The 12885-nt window shown below is 34.5% G+C and overlaps 1 protein-coding gene across 7 annotated transcripts in view; it reads right to left on the bottom strand.

Moving 5' to 3' along the window:
• The window catches only part of htr2cl1 (5-hydroxytryptamine (serotonin) receptor 2C, G protein-coupled-like 1), a 151679-nt gene that overhangs the window by 105812 nt on the left and 32982 nt on the right, over positions 1-12885 (bottom strand). For 4 of the 7 annotated variants that reach the window (XM_058393742.1, XM_058393740.1, XM_058393741.1 and 1 more), the window contains exon 2: positions 12850-12885. This exon is cut by the window's right edge and continues 132 nt beyond it. The exons of the other annotated variants lie outside the window; for them this stretch is intronic. The gene's annotated coding sequence lies outside the window, so the exon portion shown is untranslated. The remainder of the gene's footprint in view (positions 1-12849) is intronic. 7 annotated transcript variants of the gene reach the window in all.

Here is a 12885-nt window from a genome sequence, read left to right as displayed (position 1 = left end):
ACTACACAACTACTACACAACTACTCCACAACTACTACACAACTACTACACAACTGTTACACAACTACTACACAACTACTACACAACTACTCCACAACTGTTACACAACTACTCCACAACTGTTACACAACTACTCCAGCTACTGAGCTGCTGCTGGCTATCACAGCTGCTGCTGGCTATCACTATCACTGGCTGCTGCACAGGCTGCCTGAGCTGTTTGCTAGCTACTACTGGCTGTTTACAGGCTGTTACTGGCTACTGCACTGGCTATCACAGCTATCCTGGCTGTTTGCTGATATCACAGGCTGTTGCTGGCTGCTCCTGGCTGCTGCGCTACTATCACGAACTATCACAGCTACTGCTGCTGCACAGCTGCATCACTGAGCTATCACAGCTGTTTGCTGACAGCTATCACTGAGCTGCTGCACAGCTGCTGCACAGCTATCCTGGCTGTTGCTGGATATCACAGCTACTGCTGGCTATCACAGTCACTGACTGTTTGCTGGCTATCACAGCTGCTGCACAGCTGCTGCACAGGCTATCACAGCTATCACTGGCTGTTGCTGCACAGCTGCTGCCAGCTGCACTGCTGACCTATCCTGGGCTATCACAGCTGTTTTTGGCTATCACAGCTGCTGCACACTACTGCTGGCTATCACAGCTATCACAGCTATCTCCTGGCTGTTGCGCAGGCTATCACAGGCTGCTGCACAGCTGCTGCTGGCTATCACAATATCACAGCTGTTGCTGGCTATCACAGGCTGCTGCACTGAGCTGCTGCACAGCTATCACTAGACTATACGGCTGTTTGCACAGCTGCTGCAGGCTGCTGCACACTGCTATCACAGGCTATCACTGGCTGTTGCACAGCTGCTCCTGGCTGCACAACTGCTACACACACTGGCTCATCACGACATCACGCTATCACGGCTGTTGCACACTGCTCAGCTGCTGCTGGCTATCACAGCTACTCCACAGCGTTTGCACAGCTATCACGAGCTGCTGCACGACTGCTGCAGCTACTGCGCAGCTGTTTGCGCAGCTGCTGCTGAGCTGTTGCACAGCTGCTGCACAGCTGCTGAGCTGCTGCTGAACTGTTGCGCATTTGCTACTACTGACGCTATCACAACTACTGCTGACAGCTACTGCACAGCTATCCACTGACTGTTTGCGCGAGCTATCACGGCTGCTGCGACAACTGCTACGATATCACGAGCTGTTTGCACAGCTACTCCACAACTACTGCACTGAGCTGTTTGCTGGCTACTCCACAGGCTGCTGCGCAGCTCTTCTGCACAGCTATCTGGCTACTGCTGAGCTATCACAGCTGCTGAGCTACTGCACAGCTATCACTGGCTGTTGCACGGCTATACTGGCTGCTGCACAGCTATCACAGCTATCCTGGCTGTTTGCTGGCTATCACTGGCTATCACTGGCTGTTTACTTATCACAGCTGCTGCGGCTGCTGCACGCTACTGCTGAGCTCTGCATCACAGCTGCTGCTGAGCTGTACTGGCTGTTGCACAGCTACTGCACTGGCTATCACTGGCTGTTTGCACTGAGCTACTATGCTGGCTGTTGCACTGGCTGTTTGCTGAAGCTGCTGCACTGAGCTGTTTGAGCTGCTGCACAGCTGTTACTGGCTGTTGCACAACTACTACAGGCTGTTACACAACTGTTACACAACTACTACACAACTGTTACACAACTACTACACAACTGTTACACAACTACTACACAACTGTTACACAACTACTACACAACTGTTACACAACTGTTACACAACTACTACACAACTGTTACACAACTACTACACAACTGTTACACAACTGTTACACAACTGTTACACGACTACTACACAACTGTTACACAACTACTACACAACTGTTACACAACTACTCCACAACTGTTACACAACTGCTTCCTTCCTTCCTTCCTTCCTTCCTTCCTTCCTTCCTCTTCCTTGACAGTAGCCTGTCTCAGGTTGGTTGTTGATCTCCTGACTGCTGCCTGTTTTTCGCTATAATTCTGTTCTTTTTTTTTTTTAGATTTTCTTCCTGGCTTATATTAAAGAACTGTTTACCTGAAACTTGCATCCGTCTCTGCAAGTTTTCTCAAGGCACTTATATTTTTCTACTCGACTTTATTGTGAAAGCGTGGGCAGGGAGCCGCAGAGGGTCGGTGATTTTTAATTTGGTTACAGTGCTGGAAATCACAACGCACCATTATGAAAGTTAATAGACTTGGAGTTATTAGCCTGTTTGCCTGGTCACTTTGAGGAAATGACTTCAATCCAAATCTCAATAACTCTAAAACTAGCCAGCTGATAAATAAAGTAGACTTGAGTTTAATGAGTTCAGTCAGTGGGACAGAAACCTCTCCGGCTTCAAGAAATATATAAAAAAAAAAAATGATTTGACCCGGTCTCTGGTAAGAACAAAAAAATGGAGAATCCCTAATCAAGTATTTTCCAGCATCAGCACATCTCGAAAAGATTAAAAATGAAGCATCTGTAAATCTTTGAGTCCTGTACAAAATTCTCCCTGACCCCTGCATATGAGAATCATAACTGCAAAAATCCATCACACACAAGAGAAGAGACGATCTGCTCCACTCTAATCAATTACAGCAGAAACCCAGCTTGCTGCAGCTCCGCATTATTGATGCTAGCTCCTAGATTAATTAAAAGTCCTGCACGTAGCTTATGAGGCCAAATGAGTTTGGAGAAGTGAAAGTCTTTCTATTCCCCACAGCCTCACCACTAAAACATAAACAAGGCAAAATCCATAAAAGCAATTTAAGGACTGTTATAAAAGAGTGACTCCAACTATACTCATTAACAGAAACCCTCAGTTGTGAAAAAAAATAGTGCTAGGTTATTATTTCACTTCTCGTTGTTTTAAGATACTGTGTGTGTTATTATCTCGTTTTTGTGACTCCTGAATTCATTTCCAGAATGGTCGTAGTAGTCATGTTGACTGTCTGAATTTGTACTAAACCTGAGTTGAAGTGGATTATCCAAAGTTATAGCTTATTACAAGACTTATAGCTTATTACTAGACTTATAGCTTATTACAAGACTTATATCTTATTACTAGAAGTATAGCTTATTACTAGACTTATAGCTTATTACTAGACTTATAGCTTATTACAAGACTTATAGCTTATTACTAGACTTATAGCTTATTACAAGACTTATAGCTTATTACAAGACTTATAGCTTATTACAAGACTTATAGCTTATTACTAGACTTATAGCTTATTACTAGACTTATAGCTTATTACAAGACTTATAGCTTATTACTAGACTTATAGCTTATTACAAGACTTATAGCTTATTACTAGACTTATAGCTTATTACTAGACTTATAGCTTATTACAAGACTTATAGCTTATTACTAGAAGTATAGCTTATTACAAGACTTATAGCTTATTACTAGACTTATAGCTTATTACTAGACTTATAGCTTATTACTAGAAGTATAGCTTATTACTAGACTTATAGCTTATTACAAGACTTATAGCTTATTACTAGACTTATAGCTTATTACTAGAAGTATAGCTTATTACTAGACTTATAGCTTATTACTAGACTTATAGCTTATTACTAGACTTATAGCTTATTACAAGACTTATAGCTTATTACTAGACTTATAGCTTATTACAAGACTTATAGCTTATTACTAGACTTATAGCTTATTACTAGACTTATAGCTTATTACAAGACTTATAGCTTATTACTAGAAGTATAGCTTATTACAAGACTTATAGCTTATTACTAGACTTATAGCTTATTACAAGACTTATATCTTATTACTAGAAGTATAGCTTATTACTAGACTTATAGCTTATTACAAGACTTATAGCTTATTACTAGACTTATAGCTTATTACTAGAAGTATAGCTTATTACTAGACTTATAGCTTATTACAAGACTTATAGCTTATTACTAGACTTATAGCTTATTACTAGACTTATAGCTTATTACTAGACTTATAGCTTATTACAAGACTTATAGCTTATTACTAGACTTATAGCTTATTACAAGACTTATAGCTTATTACTAGACTTATAGCTTATTACTAGACTTATAGCTTATTACAAGACTTATAGCTTATTACAAGACTTATAGCTTATTACTAGACTTATAGCTTATTACTAGACTTATAGCTTATTACTAGACTTATAGCTTATTACAAGACTTATAGCTTATTACAAGACTTATAGCTTATTACTAGACTTATAGCTTATTACTAGAAGTATAGCTTATTACTAGACTTATAGCTTATTACAAGACTTATAGCTTATTACTAGACTTATAGCTTATTACTAGACTTATAGCTTATTACTAGACTTATAGCTTATTACAAGACTTATAGCTTATTACTAGACTTATAGCTTATTACAAGACTTATAGCTTATTACTAGACTTATAGCTTATTACTAGACTTATAGCTTATTACAAGACTTATAGCTTATTACTAGAAGTATAGCTTATTACAAGACTTATAGCTTATTACTAGACTTATAGCTTATTACAAGACTTATATCTTATTACTAGAAGTATAGCTTATTACTAGACTTATAGCTTATTACAAGACTTATAGCTTATTACTAGACTTATAGCTTATTACTAGAAGTATAGCTTATTACTAGACTTATAGCTTATTACAAGACTTATAGCTTATTACTAGACTTATAGCTTATTACTAGAAGTATAGCTTATTACTAGACTTATAGCTTATTACTAGAAGTATAGCTTATTACTAGACTTATAGCTTATTACAAGACTTATAGCTTATTACTAGACTTATAGCTTATTACTAGAAGTATAGCTTATTACTAGACTTATAGCTTATTACTAGAAGTATAGCTTATTACTAGACTTATAGCTTATTACTAGAAGTATAGCTTATTACTAGACTTATAGCTTATTACAAGACTTATAGCTTATTACTAGACTTATAGCTTATTACTAGAAGTATAGCTTATTACTAGACTTATAGCTTATTACTAGAAGTATAGCTTATTACTAGACTTATAGCTTATTACTAGAAGTATAGCTTATTACTAGACTTATAGCTTATTACAAGACTTATAGCTTATTACTAGACTTATAGCTTATTACTAGAAGTATAGCTTATTACTAGACTTATAGCTTATTACAAGACTTATAGCTTATTACTAGACTTATAGCTTATTACTAGACTTACAGCTTATTAATAGATTATAGAGAATTGAATATTTAGTATGAGTTAATGGGCCAATATGTCAAAATATCAAGAAATAATTTCATAATAACAAATAACCATTCTACCATTCAAGTTCTTCAGTTACAACAATAAGATAAACTAGTGAATTAGTTGAAATAACAAGATAAGTCAAAATAATGACATATAGATTGGAACCAATAAAATATAAAGTTGAAATAATACTCAAAATAACTCAAAATCACAAGTTTAATAAAATAAAACTCTAATAAAATATAAAAGATTTTTTTTTATTTTTAATATGTTGTAAGTGTATAATTAATATGAACTATTAATAAAAGATATTTACTGAACATCATTTATTATCATTATTATTATTGTTATAATAATAATAATAATAATAATAATAATAATAATAATAATAATAATAATAATAATAATAATAATAATAATAATAATAATAATAATGATATCTTATAATATCTATAATATCTTTTAATTATTATTATTATTATTATTATTATTATTAATTTATTTGTTTGTTTGTTTATTTATTATTAACACAACAGGTTAAATTAAAAGTCAATAATAAATTATTAATTGGAAAAGAGACAGAGTCAAAAATAACAAGTTAAAATAAGAAGCCAAAAAATAACGAGTTATTGAGTACAAATAAAAATCTAAAATTAAATAAGAAGATATAAAGTTGAACTACTGAGATAACGATTCATTAAGATAATGAGCCATTAAGTCAAAATCAGGGATATTAAGTCGCTATACTGAAATATTAAGTCACAATAATGAGTTGTTGAGTGGAAATACCAGGACGTTAATGTGAAATAATGACACCTCACTATTCTTTTCACAGCTGGAGCTCCAGTTTTCTCGGGTCCAGATCGAGCGTCTGCTTTTTCAAGGCCTCAATTCTGACTGCATCTCAGTGCAAAGTCTCACAGCTTTTATCTCACACACACTCGTAGCCACAGAAGCCATTCTATTGATTTTTATAATGGAGTTTACGATAGATCTTTTTCAGAAACTTTCAGCTCTACTGCTTCACCTATAGGAACCGATTTTCCTTCCTTAAGATGTTTGAGGAAAAAAAAGCAGAAACAACAAAAGCAGCTCATCTTTACTCTTCTGACAGCCTCATCACAATATCTCTCTCTCTCTCTCTCTCTCTCCCTTTTCAGGAACGTGTGTAGGTCGGGTGTGTAAGGCAGAAAATTCAAGCGCGACCTCCAGTCAGTCTTCAGTCACAGTGAGCACTGGCACCTCCACAACCAACTGCACTGCCTTTAACACACACTGGGGCTGTGCAGATTACTGCAGGAAAACAGGATTACATAAAACACCCACAGACATCAAGTCTCAGTGGAGCACAACTCACTCTCACTGTGTGTGGAAATCCTACTAGTGTTGGTTAAACACACACACACACATATACACACAAACAAACACACACACAACCAAACACACACACACACACAACCAAACATACACACACACACACACACACACAAAGAAACACACACAACCAAACATACACACACATATACACACAAACAAACAAACACACAACCAAACACACACACACACACAACCAAACATACACACACACACACACACATATACACACAAACAAACACGCACACAACCAAACATACACACACATATACACACAAACAAACACACACACAACCAAACATACACACACATATACACAAACACACACACAACCAAACACACACATACACACACACATACACACAGAAGTATGTTACACATACAACAAGTTTCCCCCAACTCCAGTGTGTGGACAGAGACCCTGGGAGCTTGTCATGCAACAGCAAGCCGTGCAGACTTCTTGTCATCTTCACTGGCCCATGACACACACACACACACTTTTCTTTCCTTCTTTCTTTTTCCCCCACATGATATCTATTTTTCCTTCTTTTCCTTTGTCTTCCACCATGTGGTATCCTTCCTTCCTTCCTCCGTCCTGCCATCCATCCCTCCCTTCCTCTGTCCATCTATCCCTTCCTTCCTTCCTTCCTTCCTTCCTTCCTTCCTTCTTTCCTTCCTTCTTTCTTCTTTCTTTCTTTCTTTCTTTCTTTCTTTCTTTCTTTCTTTCTTTCTTTCTTTCTATTTCATATTACTAATTTATTCTTTCCTTCTATCTTTTTTCCCCACATGATATCTATTTTCCCTTCTTTTCCTTTGTCTTTCATTATGTGGTTTTCTTCCTTCCTTCCTTCCTTCCTTCCTTCCTTCCTTCCTTCCTTCCTTCCTTCCTCTGTCCCTCCATCCCTCCCTTCCTTCCTTCCTTCCTTCCTTCCTTCCTCCCTCTCTCCCTCCTTCTTTCTTTCTTTCTCCTTCACAGTAGACCATACTGTAGAGAGGTCTATACCTCTGTATAGAGGTGCTTGGAGAGTCGCACACTGATGTGAGGACACAACCCTGACTGAAAAAGCAGGGAGAGAGGGAGAGAGGAGGAAGTGTACGTGTCTCCTTCATGTCACTTTGAAGACCATGGTACGGGGGGATTCAGGGTGTTAAAAAAAAAAAAGGAAAAGAAATCTGAAGTAGCTGAATAAGTCATGTGTGTGTGGACGTTTCTTTTTTTTTTTTTGAACAAAAGGATGAAATAAATCAATTCTTATATGAACGGTGGTTGAAAGTTAAAGAATAAAAAAAGCAAAAGAGAGCCCGGACTCCACAGAAGCTTCATCTAATGAATGTCACATTAATCTGAGAGCAGGCTTTACATTCGCTTAAATGAAAGAGAAATTAAAAAGACGATGATGAAAACAGCTTCTTCTAAGCAGCTACCTCCTTCTCACTTGTGCTGAATTTAAATATAATTGAATATAATTAAAGAGGAAGTGTGTTGCAGAACACAGCTCAGTGTTTGAAATCAAGGCTCCTTCTTATTGGTTACAGTAATAATTATCTGCTTCCTTTCTGGAGGTCTGCCACTTCTTCATTTCCACACAAAGCTTACTGCATGACATAATTACATAAAAGGAAGGAGCCGCGTTCAAAACTTTATTTAAACGCTCGGCACGGCTGTAAATCTTCTTTAATGTTCGAGCAAAGCTTTTTCATTTCACAAATGAAGTAGGAAAGTGTTGGGAAAATAGCTGATGATGCATCGACGGTGCACTTCTGTTGGCCCTGTGCTCCGTCTGTAGTCTGTAGTCTGAGCTTGTTATTGTTAACTCGATGTCTTGGAGTCTCCTGGCCTCCACATTGCAGGCGCTGTGAGAACTACACTGAAGACACACAGCATGCACAATGAGGAGACCGGAAAACCCAAACACTACATGATTCATTATTGTGATATAAAGAAGAGAAACGGAACATGTCAGGACAGTCTGTAGTCTATTGCTAGACGTCTGCTGTTTATTGGTACGTTACAGAAAAAATAAATAAATAAAGGCAAGGTGGACGAGGGATTCGACTCATCCGTCCATTTTCTGAACTGTTTATCCTACTTGCCTAGAACCTGGAGGCTATACAGTGTACTCGGGGTGAAAGGTGAGGGATAGTCACACACACACACACACACACACACACACACACACTACAGACAATTTAGAGACAGTGCATGTTGTTGGGCAGGAGATGGAAACTGGTGGAGGAAACCCCTGAAGCATGGGGAGAACATTCAAACTCCACACACACACACACACACACACACACTACAAAGACTGGAATTTAACCACTGGAACTAGAGCTGTGAGTCTAACATGCTAAGCACTAAGCCACTGTGACCCCCACAGGGAAGAAACCACTGTCTCAATATTATAATATTATAATAACTCCTGTATTATTATAATAACAGTAGACCTGACTCTCTATATTATATTATAACATTATAATGACTAGATTATTATTATAATAACAGTAGACCCGACTCTCTATATTATATTATAACATTATAATGACTCCTGTATTATTATAATAACAGTAGACCTGACTCTCTATATTATATTATAACATTATAATGACTAGATTATTATTATAATAACAGTAGACCCGACTCTCTATATTATATTATAACATTATAATGACTAGATTATTATTATAATAACAGTAGACCTGACTCTCTATATTATATTATAACATTATAATGACTCCTGTATTATTATAATAACAGTAGACCCGACTCTCTATATTATATTATAATATTATAATGACTCCTGTATTATTATAATAACAGTAGACCCGACTCTCTATATTATATTATAACATTATAATGACTAGATTATTATTATAATAACAGTAGACCCGACTCTCTATATTATATTATAACATTATAATGACTCCTGTATTATTATAATAACAGTAGACCCGACTCTCTATATTATATTATAACATTATAATGACTCCTGTATTATTATAATAACAGTAGACCCGACTCTCTATATTATATTATAACATTATAATGACTAGATTATTATTATAATAACAGTAGACCCGACTCTCTATATTATATTATAACATTATAATGACTAGATTATTATTCTAATAACAGTAGACCCGACTCTCTATATTATATTATAACATTATAATGACTAGATTATTATTATAATAACAGTAGACCCGACTCTCTATATTATATTATAACATTATAATGACTCCTGTATTATTATAATAACAGTAGACCCGACTCTCTATATTATATTATAACATTATAATGACTCCTGTATTATTATAATAACAGTAGACCCGACTCTCTATATTATATTATAACATTATAATGACTCCTGTATTATTATAATAACAGTAGACCCGACTCTCTATATTATATTATAACATTATAATGACTAGATTATTATTATAATAACAGTAGACCCGACTCTCTATATTATATTATAACATTATAATGACTCCTGTATTATTATAATAACAGTAGACCCGACTCTCTATATTATATTATAACATTATAATGACTCCTGTATTATTATAATAACAGTAGACCCCGACTCTCTATATTATATTATAACATTATAATGACTCCTGTATTATTATAATAACAGTAGACCCGACTCTCTATATTATATTATAACATTATAATGACTAGATTATTATTATAATAACAGTAGACCCGACTCTCTATATTATATTATAACATTATAATGACTAGATTATTATTCTAATAACAGTAGACCCGACTCTCTATATTATATTATAACATTATAATGACTAGATTATTATTATAATAACAGTAGACCCGACTCTCTATATTATATTATAACATTATAATGACTAGATTATTATTATAATAACAGTAGACCCGACTCTCTATATTATATTATAACATTATAATGACTCCTGTATTATTCTAATAACAGTAGACCCGACTCTCTATATTATATTATAACATTATAATGACTAGATTATTATTATAATAACAGTAGACCCGACTCTCTATATTATATTATAACATTATAATGACTAGATTATTATTATAATAACAGTAGACCCGACTCTCTATATTATATTATAACATTATAATGACTAGATTATTATTATAATAACAGTAGACCCGACTCTCTATATTATATTATAACATTATAATGACTAGATTATTATTATAATAACAGTAGACCCGACTCTCTATATTATATTATAACATTATAATGACTAGATTATTATTATAATAACAGTAGACCCGACTCTCTATATTATATTATAACATTATAATGACTCCTGTATTATTATAATAACAGTAGACCCGACTCTCTATATTATATTATAACATTATAATGACTAGATTATTATTATAATAACAGTAGACCCGACTCTCTATATTATATTATAACATTATAATGACTAGATTATTATTATAATAACAGTAGACCTGACTCTCTATATTATATTATAACATTATAATGACTCCTGTATTATTATAATAACAGTAGACCTGACTCTCTATATTATATTATAACATTATAATGACTAGATTATTATTATAATAACAGTAGACCTGACTCTCTATATTATATTATAACATTATAATGACTAGATTATTATTATAATAACAGTAGACCCGACTCTCTATATTATATTATAACATTATAATGACTAGATTATTATTATAATAACAGTAGACCCGACTCTCTATATTATATTATAACATTATAATGACTAGATTATTATTATAATAACAGTAGACCTGACTCTCTATATTATATTATAACATTATAATGACTCCTGTATTATTATAATAACAGTAGACCCGACTCTCTATATTATATTATAACATTATAATGACTAGATTATTATTATAATAACAGTAGACCCGACTCTCTATATTATATTATAATATTATAATAACTCCTGTATTATTCTAATAACAGTAGACCCGACTCTCTATATTATATTATAACATTATAATGACTCCTGTATTATTATAATAACAGTAGACCCGACTCTCTATATTATATTATAACATTATAATGACTCCTGTATTATTCTAATAACAGTAGACCCGACTCTCTATATTATATTATAATATTATAATAACTCCTGTATTATTCTAATAACAGTAGACTGACTCGCTACATTATAATATTATAATATTATAATGACTCCTGATATCTTTCATTCATAATGATTTCATGATATAAATTGTCTTGTTCTTCTGGCAGATTATTTAGCAAATTCTAAGCATTAATTTGTAATAGGAAGCAAATTTATCTGCCAATAGAATAAGAACATGTAATGCTCAATAGGTTTAATTTATATATATATATTTGCTTTATTGTAATCTTCGGATAGATACTGCAGTGAAACACTTGTAAGAGCTCTGCTTACATAAAGTAGCTTGCAAACTAACCAAGCTGCCCACCAGCACCAAACTGCATCCATATGTTGTGGGTAGACAGAGTGACCTTCAAGCCCGGGTCCTATTTGCAACTAATGTGGGAGTCTAATTGCTTCAACAGACTCTAAAGTTACAACAAACCATTCCAGTGCATCTAAGGACAATGAGCAATGGGAAAAGTTCTTAAGAAAACTATTTGAAGAGAATGAACCACACAGTGACTAAAGCTTTACATGCATGTGCAAGCATAAACACTTCGTCTGGGATAATGAGATGCTTATTTAATGAGCGACGCTCTTGTGTTGCATTAAATTACTGTAGCCTATATAATGGTGACAAGAGACTGGATCTGAGCGTGAGTTACCGCTAGGTATTGTATCTGCGTTAAAACCGTCCTTCATATGTAGAAAGAGTAGGCAGAAGGCAGAAATGACTGGAATTATTGTGTCAGAAGCCGCTGCTTCTGATAAAAGACCTTAAATATAAACTGAATGGCAAATTAAATGTACAATTTTGCTGTCAAAGCTGCATTAAAAAAGAACGGAGAAGAGTTGAATGAGAATGCTCGGTATTTTGCTTTATACAGAGATATGACAGCTAACTCTTAAAAGAAACTGAACTTAATATGGAAATACATAGAATCGAACTGAAAGTTCCTCAGTGTTTGGATCTTTCTTCCTCTCATTATGCATGACTATTGCTGTTAAAGGTAAGTGGCGCTTTTTCTACCGACAGAAATAGTAGACTTTTCCCTGTGGTGCTGCCAGACTGTGAAAATATGTAACAGTATGAGAGGAAACTGACTCATTTGGGAGGAAGCTGTCCATACACGGCACCGTC

This window comes from Hemibagrus wyckioides, linkage group LG07, assembly GCF_019097595.1.
Source record: "Hemibagrus wyckioides isolate EC202008001 linkage group LG07, SWU_Hwy_1.0, whole genome shotgun sequence".
NCBI classification, from domain to species: Eukaryota; Metazoa; Chordata; class Actinopteri; order Siluriformes; family Bagridae; genus Hemibagrus; species Hemibagrus wyckioides.
Note: the sequence above shows the minus strand (reverse complement) of the source record. Positions and strands in the feature narration are given on the sequence as shown.